The sequence below is a fragment of the Cervus canadensis genome, chromosome 7 (genome assembly GCF_019320065.1).
Source record: "Cervus canadensis isolate Bull #8, Minnesota chromosome 7, ASM1932006v1, whole genome shotgun sequence".
Lineage (NCBI taxonomy): Eukaryota > Metazoa > Chordata > Mammalia > Artiodactyla > Cervidae > Cervus > Cervus canadensis.
Window position 1 is genome coordinate 7,887,913 of NC_057392.1, and position 17,275 is coordinate 7,905,187.

The window sequence follows — 17,275 nt, forward strand, 5'->3', positions numbered from 1 at the left end:
GCCCAGGACAATGCCGAGGGACTTCGTGTCCCAGGAGGACAAAAGCACGGCACTCGTCTCTGCCTTCTGACCTCGCAGCCCCTCGCCTCGCGAGGCGTGGGAGGAAGGGAACGAAGATAAGACTCGAAGGGGTCCGGAGGAAAAGCAAGGATATCCCAAAATAAGGGGACCTCGAAACTGAATAAACATGTCTTGCGTATGACGCGGAGGAAGAAGTCGTCAAGATTCTGACCTCCCTCCTAATTCCCTGTCGGCCCCGCCCCTCACTTCGCCCTTCCCCAGTCCTCCTTCCTCTTTCCGCCCCGGCCGAAAACAGAAGTATCTGAAAGTCGGGAAGAAGCGGCCGGAGAGCTCGCCAGGTTTCCAGTGCGCAAGTCGGGGGGAGGTCCCTCCGCCGCCCCGCGCGGCTCCTGCTCCGCCCGCAGGGAGGCCGCCAGGAGGCGCTGTGGGGCGGGCGGGCCGCTTCTCTGAGAGCATTTGCTGCCTCTTCTAGATTTCCTTTAGAGATGCAAGTGACCTTCAGCCCATCGCCGAGAGCATCTCCAGGCTCCTAGGCCGGGTCAGGTTTCCTGTCGGGCCTTGAGGGCAGGTCCTCTGTCCCACTGGCTGCTGCACTTCCAGCTCCTGGAACAAAGAAGAATAAACGCCATCTTCACCAAGTATTGTCTGAACTTCTGGTAAGACCAGGAAATGTCCTTGGCCCTGATGATAAATGAGTGATCAAAACAGACAAAGCCACTACCATTGTGAAGCTTATATTCTGTTGTGGAAGAGAGAAGGGGAGACCAAGGAGATAAGCAATAAAATAGAAGTGGTAAAAGTAGTAAATAGGTGTCAGAAAGGGATAGGTGCTATAGAGAAAAAGCAGAGTAAGAGGAATATGGAGCTGTAGGGTGATGTGGGGATTCTTATTTTATACAGGATGGTACAGAAGGCCTTTCTTATCAGAAGGAAACACTTCATCAGGGCCGGAGAGCAGCCACTCTGAGGTAAGAAGAGAAAAATAAGGAAAATAAGGAACACTTCACACTTGTATAAAATGAATTAATATTCAAGGCAGGATTCCCTGGCGGTCCAGTGGTTAAGATTTCCCCTTCCAGTGCAGGGGGTGCAGGTTCAATCCCTGGTCTAGGAGCTAAGATCTCCCATGCCTCCTGCCAAAAAGCCAAAAGGCAAAACAGATGCAATATTGTAACAAATTCAGTAAGGACCTTAAAAATGATCCACATCAAGGCAAGACCCCACACTGGGCAATGTGATGTGATGTAGGTCACACCTGTCTGCCCCACTTCATCCATCCAATCCTTTTATTTTTTTAAAATTGATTTATTTGGAAGCGTTGGGGATCTTAGTTCCCCAACCAGGTACCAAACCTCTGCCTTGCAAGGTGGATTCTTAACCACTGGACCACCAGGGAAGTCTCAACTATTCCTTTGGTCAGCAGCTTTCAGTCACCTACCTTCTTTATGGTGGACCTTATGCTGGGTGTGTTGCATTTCTATATACCCAAACCCAGGATATGGAAATGAAGAAGACATACTCCTTGGAGGGGAAAGAGACCTTCACACTCCCTCTGGTAGGATCAGAGTATGACACAACCTTCTTGGGAAGTAGTTTAGCAGCATCTCACTTTGAACCAAATCCTCAGTCTGGAACTCCAAGCCGGGCCTCTCAGCATGGTGGTCAGGACCACTGACTGGAACTAGGCCGACTGGGCTTTAACTCCAGCAGCGTCTCACATCAGCTTCCCAGGTGGTTCACTGGGGAAGAACCTGCCTGCCAGTGCAGGAGACACAGGAGACATGGGTTCAACCCCTGGGTCAGGAAGAGCCCCTGGAGGAGGAAATGGCAACCCACTCCAGTATTCTTACTCAGGGAAATGCCATAGACAGAGGAGCCAGGTGGGATACAGTCCATGGGGTCGCAAAGAGTTGGCCACAACTAAGCTCTACACACTAATGTCTCTTATCAGCCCTAGGACCCTGAAGATATTATTCACCTGTGCTTGAACTTTCACATCTGTAACACTAAGCTAATAGTGATATTAGCTAGCCTTTAGTAGTTTTGAGAAAGTACATCACAAAGGGCTTAGAGCAGTACCTGTCTCATTGCAAGTGTAATACATGTTAGCTATTATTTGCTTAGGCAACTGTTTGCACAAAAGTGCAGGGTTTGTTTGTTTGTTTAAGTCTTTATTGAATTTGTTGCATTGTTGCTTCTGTTCCATGTCTTGGTTTTCTACCCAAGAGGTATGTGGGATCTTAGCTCCCTGACCAGGGATCGAACACTCACCCCCTGCATTGGGATATGAAGTCTTAATCACTGGACCACCAGGGAAGTCCCAAAAGTGCAAGGTGACTTGTTCACCACAATGCTGTCTGCAGTGAGCTCCAGATTAGAGCAACCTCAGTGAATATCCAACCGTAGGGAGATGACTAAGCAGATTATAGTACATCCATTCTATAGAAGAAAATGTAATTTTAGAAAGATTGTGTCAAAGAGAGACATCATATCAGATCAAATGTCAAAAAGTATGGAGTCTCCTGGAATGCTGGGATGTGTATCATGGGAGGACTGGGGAACACTTGGCTCTGGGGATCTTCGTTCCTCTGATAAGAGCTAATTTGATCTGTTACATGAAGAGTCCATCAATATCAATCCAAAATTTTAAATGCAAATATCTTTTGACCCAGAAATTCAACTTCCAGGAGCTTATCCTAAAGGTATAGTTGCACATTTACACAAATACTCATCAACAAGAACGTTTGTGGAGCATTATCAAGAATGGAAACAGCCTTATTGTCCATCAACAGAGGATTAGTTAAATAAATTATGATGCATCCATCCTGTGAGAGATTGAGCAGCTGTTAAAGTTAATGAAGCAGATCTATATGTGCTGAAGTGGAAAAATCTCCAAGATGCACTAATTTAAAAACACACCATGATAACAATGAGATACCACTTCATATCCATTTAAATGGCTGAAATTTTAAAAACCGACTACATGAAACATTTGTAAAACTATGGTGCAACTAGAACTTATACACTCTGCCAGTGGTTGTATAAAATGACACAACCATTTTAGAAAACACTGTTTGTTCTTAAATAAAGTTAAATATACACGTAAGCAGAGATCTACCAAATTCACTCCTAGGTATTATCCAAGAGAAATAAACATTTATACATATATTGTACCGAAATGTTGATAGCAACTTTATTTGTAATAGCCCCAAACTAGAAACAACTCAAAAGATCATCAGGAGATAAGTAGGTAAATGGATTGTGGTAAAACTACTCAACTATAAAAATGGTATTCTGCCTCCAGAATTTCACCACTGTGAACTTACATCGCCCAGTCAACAATTAAAAAAAAAAAAAAAAAAACTGCTCATATGCAACTGCATGCAAGTGTTTGTCATTCAGTTGTGTTCAACTTTTTGAGACCCCGTGGACTGCAGCCTGCCAGGCTCCTCTGTCCGTGGAATTCTCCAGGCAAGAGTACTGGAGTGAGCAGCCATTCCCTTCTCCAGGGGATCTTCCCGACCCAGAGATAGAATCCAGGTCTCTTGTATTGCAGGCAGATTTTTTTACTGTCTGAACCACCCGGGAAGCCCATGCAAATGAATGTCAAAATCATTATTCTGAGTGAAAGAAGCTAACACAAAAACAATTCCATTTTTTTTAAGTTCTGTAACAGGCAAAACTAATAGAAAGCTAACCAGTGAATTGGCGTTGGGGATGTTTAACTGGACTTCCCTGGTAGCTCAGAGAGTAAAGAATCTGCCTGCAATGTGGAAGACCTGGGTTCGATCCCTGGGTCAGGAAGATTCTCTGGCGAAGGGAATGACAAGCCACTCTAGTATTCTTGCCTGGAGAATGACAACTCACCCCAGTATTCTGCCTGGAGAATCCCATGGACAGGGGAGGCTGGTGGGCTACAGTCCATGCGTTCACAGAGTGGGACACAACTGAGTGACTAAGCAGCAGAGCATGTTTAACTGGAAGATCAACTGATTACTTTCTGTGGTGACTTGTGTGTGTGTGTGTGTGTGTGTGGTGACTTTTTTAACTAGAAGATCAACTGATTACTTTCTGTGGTGACTTTTTTAACTGGAAGATCAACTGAGAACTTTCTGTGGGATTTGGATTATAAGGGTGTACACATTATCAAAAGTCAGAAAACTCTCAAGAATTGTTCGTTTTATTGAATGTAAAATTATTCCTCAGTTTGAGAAAAAGAGAAGAAAGAACAGCCTAGGCCCTCACAATGAGAGTCATGAAGCATTTGAGGGGAATGGGGCTGCCCTGGGGACCCCTGGAGGCGGTGTGCTCTCATAGTGGTGAGCTCCTGGGGGCAGAACCCATCAAATTCTGCTCCGTTGTTCTCTCCACCCTCAGTGCCCAGAACAGAACTGGGCAGGACAGGTATTTACTGAGCACCCCAGGAAAAGGGGGGGCACGAGATAGGGCTTCAGGTCCTCTGAGCCTCACAATAAGCAGACAGGACAGAATCCGACAGGGCGCCCCCTGGACTGATGCCAAGGTGAGCCCTGTGAGCCTGCGAGCTGGCTGGGGATGCAGACCCCAGGGTTCCTGTTCCTTGTCCCTGCTGGTGCTCGGGGCTGGGCTGCAGCAGCTAGTTCTGGTAGACTTGGAGCAAACACAAGAGCAAGAGCTTAGAGGTGGCCTAGTAAGGCACAATGATCCATTCTTTCATGGCTAGCCCAGCCCTAGGGTTTCTAGGCTTTCTCACCACACATATGCTTTGAAGCTTCTTGTTGTCGTTCAGTCTCTCAGTCATGTCTGACTCTTTGCAACCCCATGTATTGTAGGCTTCCCTGTCCTTCACCATCTCCTGGAGTTTGCTCAGACTCATGTCCATTGAGTCGTTGATGCCATCCAACCATCTCATTCTCTGTCGCCCCCTTCTCCTTCTTAACTGTTTCCTATAAGTCTTGGCCTCCAGCTCATAACCTGGCACAGTCATCCCAGTTCCAAACACCCAGAATTTTCCCCCTCGATATCCTGAAGTCCATGAACTTCAAATGAAGTGAGGCAGATCCCTTGCTGCTGCAGTTTCCAGTCCCAGAGCAGTGATTCCTGAAATGACTGACTTCACCCAGTATACCTGCCCCAGTACGAGAAGCAATCACAACAAAATTCCCATATGATCTTGGAGGAAAAAAAGAAAAGCATTGCTAATGTTGACTAAAAAATAAAGTCACAACCTGAAAATAGAGACTTATTTTATTTGGTGGGAATGTTTAGGACTCCAAGCAGGAGAGAGGGAATCTCAGTAGCTCTGAGAAGACTGCTCCAAGGAGGCAGAGGGAAGTCAGGCTATAAACAAGTTTGCAACAAAAGGAACAGGTAGTCTGAACATCAAAGATCAGGTATCAAGTTAAGGAATTTAACATTCTATGTATGGGAAGATGCAAGCCTCTGGGCTCACAGAATTCATTCCTTTCTTATGCACCTCAGCTATCTGGGGCCAATCCTGTTTTCTTGTTCACCTTGCTTCTTGCATTCCCCTCGCACCTCAGCATTCACCATGGGGGTTGGCAGCATTTTCTGGATCACAGTTTTGGGAGGCCAGAAATCACTGATGGCTGTGATATTTCTTGTTGATTAATATGGCAGGAGATATTTTCATTTCACACTAACTATGATTTGAATCCAGAATCCATAAAACAGAAGATTGATAAATTCAACTAAAATTTTTAAAAATTTTAATTCTTTTTTTTTTTTTTTTGTGACCCATGGACTGTAGCCTACCAGGCTCCTCCGTCCATGGAACTTTCGAAGCAAGGGTACTGGAGTGGGTTGCCATTTCCTTCTCCATAAAAAATTTTAATTCTTGATTGTAAAACCTCTGTAAACAAACTCAGAAGACAAATAGCAAACTAGGAAAATATTTTTTAATTCATATAACAGAAGAAGAGCTTAATTTCTCTAATATGAAAAGAGATCCTCTAAATTGGTAAAGGGCAACCCCTAAATTTTAAAATGGCAAAAGTTCTGAAAAAAGGTATAGATAAATGACTTTTTTTTAATTGGGGTATAGTTGCTCTATAATGTTGTGTTAGTTTCTGCCGTATATCAGAGTAAATCAGCTGTACATATACACATATCCCCTCTTTTTTAAAATTTCCTTTCCATCAGGTCACCACAGACCATTGAGTAGAGGTCCGTGTTACACAGTAGGTTCTCATTACTCACCTATTTTACCTGTGGTGGTGGTGGTGATTTAGTTGCTAAGTCGTGTCCAACTCTTCGCAATCCCATGGACTGTGTAGCTCACCAGGCTTCTCTTGTCTATGGGATTTCCCAGGCAAGACTACTGGAATGGGTTGCCATTTCCTTCTCTGGGGGATCTTCCCAACCCAGGGATTGAACTCCTGTCTCTTGCATTGGCAGGCAGATTCTTTACCACTGAGCCCCCAGGGAAGCCCTTTTTATACATAGTAGTGCATATATATCAATCTCCATCTCCCAATCCATTCCATCCCCCATAAATAACTCAAAGATTAAAATATTCTCAATCTTACATTGAGAGAAGTAAAACCACATAAAATTGCTGAGTCAACAATTATTTTTACCTAAAGATCACAACAATTTCATACAGCTAATGTTAATGCAAATTAAAACAAGATAGAGATACAGTTTTATCCTTTCAGTCTGGCAAAGATGAAAAAGATTTGTAAACATCTTAGTTGGCAAAACTCTGAAATAACATGGACTTTGAAGGCAGAAGGCTAACTTGTACAGTCTCTATGGAAGTAGCTGTCTCTCAAATGACAAATGTAAATACCCTTTGATGCAGTTATTGCTCCACTAGGAAATTATTCTACACATACCTGAAATGTACACAGTTATTTACCACACTCTTTGCAATCTCAAATGATTACAAAACAATTAAATGCCCATCAATTGGTAGACTGGGTAAATAAATTATGGCACATTCACACACACAAAAACAAAGCATCGATAAATATACAATGAAATGATCCCTAAAATACAGTGATAGATTTTTAAAACCATACACACAAGGTTCAGAACAATGTGTATAGTATGTTACCATCTTGGTAAACAAATATAAATGTGTGCATTACAGAATCTGGAAAAACTGAAGGCATTTGTTCTGCCTGGAAAGGGGAACTTGGGTGGTTGAAAAATAGAGGTAGTAGGGAAACAGTTCACTGGATATTGCTTTGTAGCTTTTGGATTTGGAACCCTGTGAATAATTACCTATTCAAAACAAACAACAAACATAACAACCAGCCCTGGCACGGCTCTATTTCTATCAAATACCTCACTCTAACCAAAGTATTAACATAACAAGACTCAGACAGATAGATGATCTCAGCAACGGGGGGTCCCTTCTCCCAAAGTCTGCTCTATTCTTGTTTTGTGTATTGTCCCAGGACATTTTGACTGCAAAGTTCTGTGGAGCCGTTGGGTGATACTAGACTTAAGGTCTTAAACAGGTGCTAGTCTGAGCTTCCGGAGCTCCTGCTGGGCTGGGCCTGCCCTAAGGAATCAGTGAGGCAGGAAGCCAGGGGCCTGGTGGCGGCGCTTAGAGGCAACCTGACTGAGGGGAGACTGAGTTAGCAGACTCATGAGACTAGGGTGCAGGTTGCCAAGAGATAACAGACCAGCCAAGCTGGAGAAAGTGGTCTGTGGTGGACCAGGGAGTTCTGGGTCTGGGTCCCAACGAGGGGAAGCAAGAGTGGTCCTTCCTACTCACCATCCCTCCCAGGACCCGCATTTGTGCTTCTCATGCCCGCAACTCTGGGCTCTATAGGTTCTGACCCCCAAGAGGCTACACTCTTGCCAGGGTACATGACCAGGGTCTCACTGAACTACAAGCTACAGTTCCTCCTCCTGCAGTTCCAATGAGAGGAGGAGTCACCATACTGGCAAGAGACATTGACCCTGATGAGCAGAAGGAGGTAGAACTGCCTTTATACAATGATAGGCAGATGGGGTGGGGAGGTGACACATGGAACCCACGCGATTCACATCAGTGTCCCTTGGTACTCCCTATGAATGGACACATATAGCAACCCCAGCCTGAGATGGTTATGATTATATCGACTGGAAAAAACATGCAAAAAATCTTCAGCCCCAAAGTTGAGACTTATATATTATTTGGTAAACTTGGAGGACTTCAAGCCCAGGAGGCAGCTTCTCAGACAGCTCTGAGGGATTGCTCAGAAGAGGGAGGGGAGGAGCCAGGACATATGGGGGTTTTGCAACAGAAACCAGATAATCAGAACATCAAAAGATCACTATTCATTAAAGAAAACCAGACATCAAGTTAATGAATTTAGTGCTTTTATTTGTAAGGGAAGATGCAAGAGTCAGGACTCTGAAATCATTCCTTTGATATGCACCTTATCTATCTAGGGCATATATCCTGTTTTTCCCATCCTGGTTTCCCTCAGGGTGCCGCTTTGAGGGCTGCTGCAGTGGTGGACGGCTTGCTTGATGATTCTGTGTCCACCCTGAGTTCCTTCGGGGTTCACCTTCGGGGGTGGGAGTATGTGTGGCAGCTGTAGTGACTGGGGGCTTGATGGAGCAACAACCTTTGTTGACTGATATGGCAAGTGGCATTCTTTGTCCACAGTTAACAAGAGTCATACAACCAGGTAAGCTGCAACCTGCAGAGATGACCAGTGAGCGCGAGTGAAAGTTAGAGGAAGTAGTGAGCAGAGAGAAGATAAGTGCCGGTTGTAAACCAGAAATCAGCTCCATGAATGGGGCTGTAGTTGTCAGATAAGCTCCCTTCTGTTTACCCCCAGAAAGAGAGGCTTGAAGGAGCCATGCAGGAGATGCCCACTGGACCTCTGGGAAAGCATATTTGTGCAGTGCAAGGAGGTAGACTGAAGCAGCAAGGAGCCAAGGAGCCAGTGCCTCTCGGGTCTCCACCTGCAGGAGTATGTTTGACCGTAGCAACTCCCCTCAGGCTGCTCACAATCCATGACTAAGCACAACAGGGACCTCCAGGCAGAGCTGTACCCTGGAAACAGGGAACTCTTCTGATGGGCAACTTTGGCTCAAGAACTAAAACTTTTTTAGCAGAGCTAAAACTTTTTTAAAAGTGCACTGCACTCTAAGACTTCCTGTCTACCCTTCCCTCCCTTTCCCCTCTCCTCCACAAGGCCTGAGGCTCTCCCAACCTCCTCTGGCTTCCTCACCATTTCCCTCTCCTGTCTTTTCCTGGCGAAATCTCTTGGGATCTAACCCCATCTTAGCATCTACTTGGAAGACCTGAACTAACACAAATGCCATCACCATTGTGTGTAAAACATTGTTCTGAAAATTCTCTGCAACCAAAGGAAAAGGCCTGTGTTATTGTGCGATACTCACTAGCGTTTTTCATCAAATTATGTTTTTCATCCACTTCCCCTACCTCCGGGCACACTGGTAAGATTGCTTCCTTGAACTAAGTTGCTCCAAGTCAATAAAGTTCAAGGAATCCTTTTTAGAACCCTAACAATTTCCTAACTAAAACACATTGATTCTTTTACCTAATTCAGTGTTTGCCAATAGCCACACTATTGCCACTGTGGATCAGATCACTCTTTGCTGTGAGAGACAGAACTTTGCATTACAGGAGGTTTAGCAAGCTCACTGGTCTTCACTTATTGGATGTCACAGTTGTGATGCCCAAAAATGTTTCCAGCTATTGTCAGAGGTCACCTAGGGAGCAAACTCACTGTCAATTGAGAATCACTAATGTAACTAATAGCAGCAAAGATTTTCTTCAAAAAGGGATAAAATTTAAAATGGAATTATATAAAATGCTCAGTTAAAACCAGACAGTAGGGACTTCCCTGGTGGTCCGGTGGTTAAGACTCTGACCTTCTACTGCAGGGGGCACGGGTTTGATCCCTGGTTGGGGACCTAAGATCCCAGATGCCGCATGGCAGTTAAGCCCCCATGCTGCAGCTACAAAGCCTGAGTGCCTGGAGCCTGTGATCTGTAACAATAGAAGTCACCACAATGAGAAGCCCTCAAAATGTAAAATGAAGTGTAGCCCCCACTTGCCACAACTAGAGAAAGCCCACATACAGCAAAGACCCAGTGCAGTCATAAATAAAATTAACAAAAAGAAAATCCCAAAACAACTTCTGGAGCTAATAAACAGGTATAGCAAGATGGCAGTTCATACTGATATAGATAAATGATTAAATAAATAAACATGGATGGGCCTAGAGATTACCACACTAAGTGAATTAAGTCAAACATAGAAAGACAAATACCGTACAATGTTACTTATATGTTGAATCTAAAATACGATGCAAATGAACTTATTTACAAAACAGAAACAGACACACAGACTTAGAAAATAAATTTATGGTTACCAAAGGGGAAAGTTGGGAGTTGGGATAAATTAGGAGTTGGGATTAACATATACACACTACCATACATAAAATGGGGCTTCGCTGATGGCTCAGACACTGAAGAATCCATCTGCAATGCAGGAGACTAGGGTTCAATCCCTAGGTCGGGAAGATCCCCTGGAGAAGGGAATGGCTACCCACTCCAGTATTCTTACCTGGAGAGTCCCATGGAGAGAGAAGCCTGGCTGGTTACAGTCATGGGATCACAAAGAGTTGGACATGACTAGGTGACTAACACTTTCACATACATAAAATCAATAATCAACAAGGACCTACTATATAACACAAGGAACTCCACTCAATATTCTGTAATAACCTATATGGGAAAGTAACCCGAAAAAGAATGAATATATGTATAACTGAGTCACTTTGATATACACCAGAAACTAGCACTACATTGTATTTATAGTCAGTAAAATTGAATTTATATTCAATAAAAATAAAACAAAATAAATACTTAAAAAGTAGGAAAGAAGTGATAAATCTTCTAGGCAGAAGAATTCCAGATAATTTACATATAATAGATACTCCCCTGTCGTTATGAGTTGAATTGTGTCCCTCAAAAAATTATGTTTAAGTCCTAAAGCCCAGTACTTGTGACTGTGACTTTATTTGGAAACAGTGTTTCGGATGCAATCCAGTTAAGATGAGGTCATTAGGGTGGGCCCCCATCCAACATAACTGGTGTTCTTGTAAGAAAAGAGGGATGCAAAGACAGCGTGGGTGAGGGGGGAACACTGTGTGCTGACGGAGGAGACGTTGGATTAATCTGTCTACAAGCCCGGCAACGTCAAGGTTGCCGGCAGCGCCAGATGCAAGGACAGAGGCTTGAAGCAAATTCTCCCTTAGAAGTTTCAAAGAGATCATAGTTTGGCTGACAACTTGATTTCAAACTTCTAGCCTCCAGAACTGCGGGAGAATAAATTTCTGTGACTTAAAGCCACCCATTTGTGGTACTTTGTTATACAAACCTAGGAAACTAAGGCATTCCTCAAGGAGCTACAGCATAATTCCCCAGTCCATAAGTGGGCTTTGGGCATAGTGATTTCCTTCCAAGGAGCACAGGGGAGAGGGGAGAAAAGAGTAACTTTCCAACAGAGTAACCTGATAGACACAACCTCATGATCAAGGTCATGTCAGTGGGGAGGGAGGTGGGAGGGGGGTTCAGGATGGGGAACACATGTAAATCCATGGCTGATTCATGTCAATGTATGGCAAAAACCACTACAATACTGTAATTAGCCTCCAACTAATAAAAATAAAGGAAAAAAAAAAGGTCATGTCAGTAGTGATCACTCAGGTTGGTAATGTACACAATGTTATGTATGATACAACAAATATAGGACTTTATGTTTGTGGTCCTCTCAAAAACCTATAACTCCTGTCTAACCTTGAGAAAAATGACAGACAAATTCCAATAAAGGAACATTGTATGAAGGGAACAAATGCTCCTGAAAACTGTCAAGGTCATCAAAACCAAGGAGAGTCTGAGAAACTCTCACAGCCAATAAGAGCCTTATGGAGATATGATAACTCAATGTAATATGATGTCTTGAATGGGATCTTGGATCAGAAAAAGGACATTAGGTAAAAATTAAGAAAATCCTCCATTAACAGAGGAATGGATAAAGAAGATGTGGTACAAATATATGGTGGATTATTACTCAGCCATTAAAAGGAAAAAAATAGTGTCATTTGCAAAGACATGGATAGACCTAGAGACAGCCGTACAGAATGAAGTAAGTGAGAAAGAGAAACATATATATAATGGTGCTTATATGTGAAATCTAGTGAAAGAATACAGATTAATTTATTTGCAAAGCAGAAACAGATTTACAGATGTAGAGAACAAACTTATAGTTATCAAGGGGAATGGGGTGAACTGGGAGACTGGAATTGACCTATACACACTGCTATGTATAAACTACTATGTATAAAGTGGATAACTAATGAGAACCTGTTGTGTAGCACAGGGAACTCTACTCAGTGATCTGTGATGACAGAAATGTGAAGGAAATCTAAAAAAGAGAGGATGTAAATATACATATAATTGATTCATTTTGCTGTACAGCAAAAACTAACACAACATTGTAAAGCAACTAGACTCCAGTAAAAAATGTTTAAGAAAATATGAATAAAGCATAGTTAAGGATTAATGATTATATATCAATATTGGTTCATTAATTGGAACAAACACAAACACAGCATATTAATATAGGATGTTAATAATAGAGGAAACTGGGGGTGTGGGCTGTATGGGAACTCTCTGTGGGCTGTATGGGAAAATCTCCTCAATTTTTATATAAATCCACAACTGCTATAAAAAAATACCATCTAAAAAAAAAAATAATAATGTCTATTTTTAAAAAAAATTTAATGACAAAAAAGTCAGTTCTGCAAATATGTCAGTATTCTCCAAAGTTATAAAAGTTGACAGATTTTTTTTTTAAAAAAGAGATCAAATTTATTCTGGCGCTTATGCCCAGAAAGTTTAGCATTGGCTCTTTATGCCAGTGCTGGTGGTTGCCGTAAGAGGCCATTTGTTTCCTATGGAAGTTTTGTGATTTTGGGCACAGGATTGTTCCCTGGGTGACTGCCTCTCTTGATGACTGCAGATGAAAGATAAGGTCAGAAAACCAGTCTGGCCTTGTGATCTCTTAGGAATATACAGAAATAATAAGCAATCCTAGCTAATACATAGCACTTGCTATGTAAGCATTTTGAGGCATCCCTAGTGGCTCTGCAGAAAAGAATCCACCTACAATGCAGGAGACACTGGCTCGATCCCTGGGTAGGAAAGATCCCCTGGATGAGGGAATGGCAAGTCACTCCAGTATTCTAGCCTGGGAAATCTCTTGGACAGAGGAACCTTGCAAGCTACAATTCATGCAGTCACAAAGAGACCTGAGACATGACTCAGACATGACTGACAGTGTAAACATTTTAATTATAATGACTTTATCCTCACAACATACTTATAGAATAAATATCATTAATTCTCCACATTATATTATGAAAATTAGGGCACAGAGAACTTTAATAATGAGCCCAAATCATGCAGCAAGTAAATGACTTAATCCAGCTAGCTCCAGACTTGATCTAGATAAGCTAGCATACTGTGGGAAGTCAAACTGCAATAGGGAATTTCATGATAACTTATGAAATCAGGGGAAGAGGGTATTTGGAGGGATTGTACAAGTCATAATAAACTGTTCCAAACCTGTTGCTTAGTACATTTGCATAAGAAGTATAATATACAGGGATCAAATTGTTAGGTAGTTAGAATAGGGAAAAAGGAGTACAAAATGGCGGTGGCTAAAAGGCCTGGAAGGGAAAGCCGTTGGAAATAGAACAAAGGAAGGTCCGAGGACCGGAGTGAGAGCCTCAGGTAAAACGAACAACGCTCCTGCCTAAGCCCAATTTACATAAGACAGGCCCAGGGACAGAGAAACGTATAAAAAGAGGAGCCAAAGCCCTCTTCTCTCCTTTTTGCTCCCTCCCTCTCCCCCGCGCGATGGGGTGATCTCTTCGTGTCTTTGGATCGACATGCCCTCATGCCTCAAAGATGGATTTTCCTGCTATTATCTAAATGAATAGAGCTGTTAACACTGAGCTGTAACACTGATTTATTTAAGAGCTGTAACATGGTCTGTCCTCCGAGAGCTGTGACCCGCCAAGGGGCTTTAATGTCCGTCACTCCAAATTTTTGTTGTGACGAGACAAAGAGCCGAGGAACATACACTCGCGTGACAAAATTAATTATACTTCAGTAAAAAATAAAAAGCAAAACATACAAATTAAAAATGTAGGCCCTGGAATCAGTCTTCCAGAGCCTAAACCCCATCTCAGCTTCCTACCAGCTGTGTGATGAAAGAAAGTTACTTACCGTCTGTGGTAGCAAAAATGAAGGCCTGTCCAAAGATGTCTATGCCCTAATTTCCAGATACTATGAATATATTAGGTTATATAAACAAAGGGGAATTAAGGTTGCAAGTGGAGTTAAGGTGACTAATCAACTGGCGTTAAGACAGGGAGGTTTTCTGGGTTATGCAGGTGGGTCCAATGTAATCCCACGAGTCCTTAACAATGGATGAAGGAGGGACTTCCCTGGTATGTCCAGTGACTCTGACTCTGCTCCCAATGCAGGGATCCAGATTCGATCCCTTGTCAGGGAACTAGATCCCACATGCCTCAATTAAGAGTTCGTGTGCCACAGCTAAAAATCCCCCATACTGCAAGTAGAAAGATCCCACATGCTGCAGTGAAGATCAAAGAGTCCAGGTGCTGCTATATAAATATATAAAATGGATGAGGGAAACTGAAGGAGATTCAGTCAAACTCAGGAAAGATGTGATAAAAGAAGCAAGCTCAGAGTGCTGCTATATGAGAACTCAACCCATCACTGCTGGCTTTGAAGCTGGAAGGGGACCATAGGCCAAGCAATGCAGACCCTTAGAAGAGAGCCCAGTACATAGTAAGTTGCTCAATAAATGCTAAATATAAACAGTTGAGGGAAGGCACCACAATGGATGCTGAAAATATTGGGTGAAATGTTGTTCAGGAACAGGATGTCAGGATGGTGACCAAGAGTTACTCCACAGTTTACATACTCATTGCGAAAGGGGGAAGCGCCTTTACAGTGGAGACATCTGCAGCCACCATCTGAGCTCAGTCTTCAAACATAGTATCACGGGAGGTGGGAGCCTGGGCCTCTGATTGGGTGCAGTATAAAGTATGACATCATGTTTGAAAAACTGCTTACCAAAATAGTAACCTGAATGGAGCCACACTACAGAGCTGGGTTTACATTTGCAGAAAACACAAGGAATTGAAGAGGAAGTTAAACATGAAGAAACACTGAGACAAATCCTGAATGTGGCGATATTCTACGACTGTCCTGGTCTCTTCAAAACTGCTGTGTCATGAATTTTAAAAGGTTATGAGGAAAATAAATAAATAAATATTAAAAAATAAAAAGGCTATGAAAAGGTGGTTCTCTATTCTACTTGTCATGCAGGAACCCAGGCCTCTCTCATTCGCGATGCTGCCATGGTTCACATGCTTCCTATAAGGAAGGGAAAGAGGATATGCAGGATCTTGCGGATTGGCTTTTAATCCATGCCTGACAGTGATATGCTTCAGCTTCAGCTGGTCCCTACCCAACTGCAAGAGAGTTGGGAGATGAACCTGGAAGCTTGGGAGGAACAAGAAAGGAGTATGGTGAGCATCCAACTAGACTTGGCACACATGTAACACCCCTTACCCATCTAGTAATGCAAGGCTCAGCGTGGCCTCTGCGAGGGAACCCTAAGCCATGAACACCCCAGTTTCATGCAGTTCCTCACTTTGAGATAGACCAGCAACCCAGTGTCCTCCCTTCTCCCCTCATCCCCTGTGTGCATGTTCAATCACTAAGTTGTGTACGACTCTTTGCAACCCTTTGGACTATAGCCTGCCAGGCTTCTCTGTCCATAGGATTTCTCAGACAAGAATACTGTGTGGGCGTGCTCAGTCATGTTCGACTATTGGCAACCCCATGAACTGTAGCCCCCCAGATTCCTCTGTCCATGGGATTCTCTAGGCAAGAATACTGGAGTGGATTGCCATTTCCTTTTCCAGGGGATCTTCCTGACTCAGGGATGGAACCCATGTCTCCTGCATTGGCAGGTGGATTCTTTACTGCTGAGCCACCAGGGAAGCCCCCTCACCCCCTGCATCCTCAATCAAAAATACCAATGTCTCCACCTCTACATATCTTGAAATAGACTTTACCTCTCTGACTGCGTGTACCAGAGCCTAATGCAACAGCCTTGGGTCTGGCATCCCTTCATGCAAGGATCCTGTTTTGAGGTGGGAGATGTGGGGGCTATATTCTTGTAATAGGCTGCACATGAGCCAACAATGGGCAAGATAACTTACTGTGCTATGAAGTCACCAGAGACTGCAGTGGTAAAGAATGACTATTTGGGGTGAGGAGGAGGAGCTAATTTATATAGGACTGCACTGAGGAGGTAACAGCAGATAGAATCATCCAGAAAAGTGATATTCCTATTGCTGTGTTCTGTTGCAGAACTCTGACACTCCCTCTTCCTCTTGGTAGAGTGTTTCCTCCACTTGAACTTGTACAGGTGTTTCGGTTTGCAAAATTAATAACCAAGTACTATGTTAGTGATGCTGTGTGACTTCTTAGTCTGTCATAAAAAGACAGCACGGCTTTCACCTGACTTCTTTGAGACCCAACCAAGATCCGTTGCCTTCAACCCTGGTTTAACCAACAGGTGACTGCCAGTCCCAGTGGGCCAGCCATGGAAGTGAGCCACTTTAGAAGCAGTTTCTCGATTGATTTGCCCCCGCTGATGCTGAGTGGAACAAAAATACATCTTCCTCTTGAAGCCCTGCCTGAATTACAGAGAGATGGTAAGTGAAATAGATAGCTGCTCTTCTGAAGCCACTGAGTTCAGAGGCATTTCATTAGGGAGCAATAGTGCTGAGCTAAGTTCTAAACATTAAGGAGACACTCATGAAGAAATCTTCACAAAGCATTTTAAGCATTGCCAGCAACAATGGCAATCTATCCCATGGCTCTAAAGCACACTGAAGGAGCAGGCAAGGCCATGAGGCCTAGGAGGGGAGCAGTAAGACGGGTGACTACAGAGGAAGGCTGGAGACTCATCATGCAGCGCCTCCTGCACCATGGTAAGAAGTTTGAAATGTGCCAAAAGTTCTCTGGGAGCCCCTGGAGGGTTATGAGCAAAGTAGTGGGGGTGGTTTGTCCCTGAGAGATGGCTCTTTCTGCTCTGGAGAGGGTGATCTGGAACAAGATGTGTAGAAGCAGGAAGACTAGTTAGCACATCACTGCAGCTGTT

At 43.4% G+C, this 17,275-nt stretch overlaps 1 long non-coding RNA gene across 2 annotated transcripts; it reads left to right on the forward strand.

Annotated features, from left to right (window-relative positions):
• The first annotated feature begins 549 nt into the window (after positions 1 to 549).
• LOC122445277 lies at positions 550 to 16,820 on the forward strand. 2 transcript variants are annotated; one of them, XR_006270498.1, is made up of 3 exons: positions 550 to 677; positions 922 to 989; positions 16,688 to 16,820. It is a non-coding gene; the product is annotated as an uncharacterized LOC122445277 (long non-coding RNA). The 2 variants fall into 2 exon arrangements; XR_006270499.1 differs by lacking the exon at positions 16,688 to 16,820 and adding an exon at positions 15,225 to 15,332.
• Positions 16,821 to 17,275: the final 455 nt, after the last annotated feature.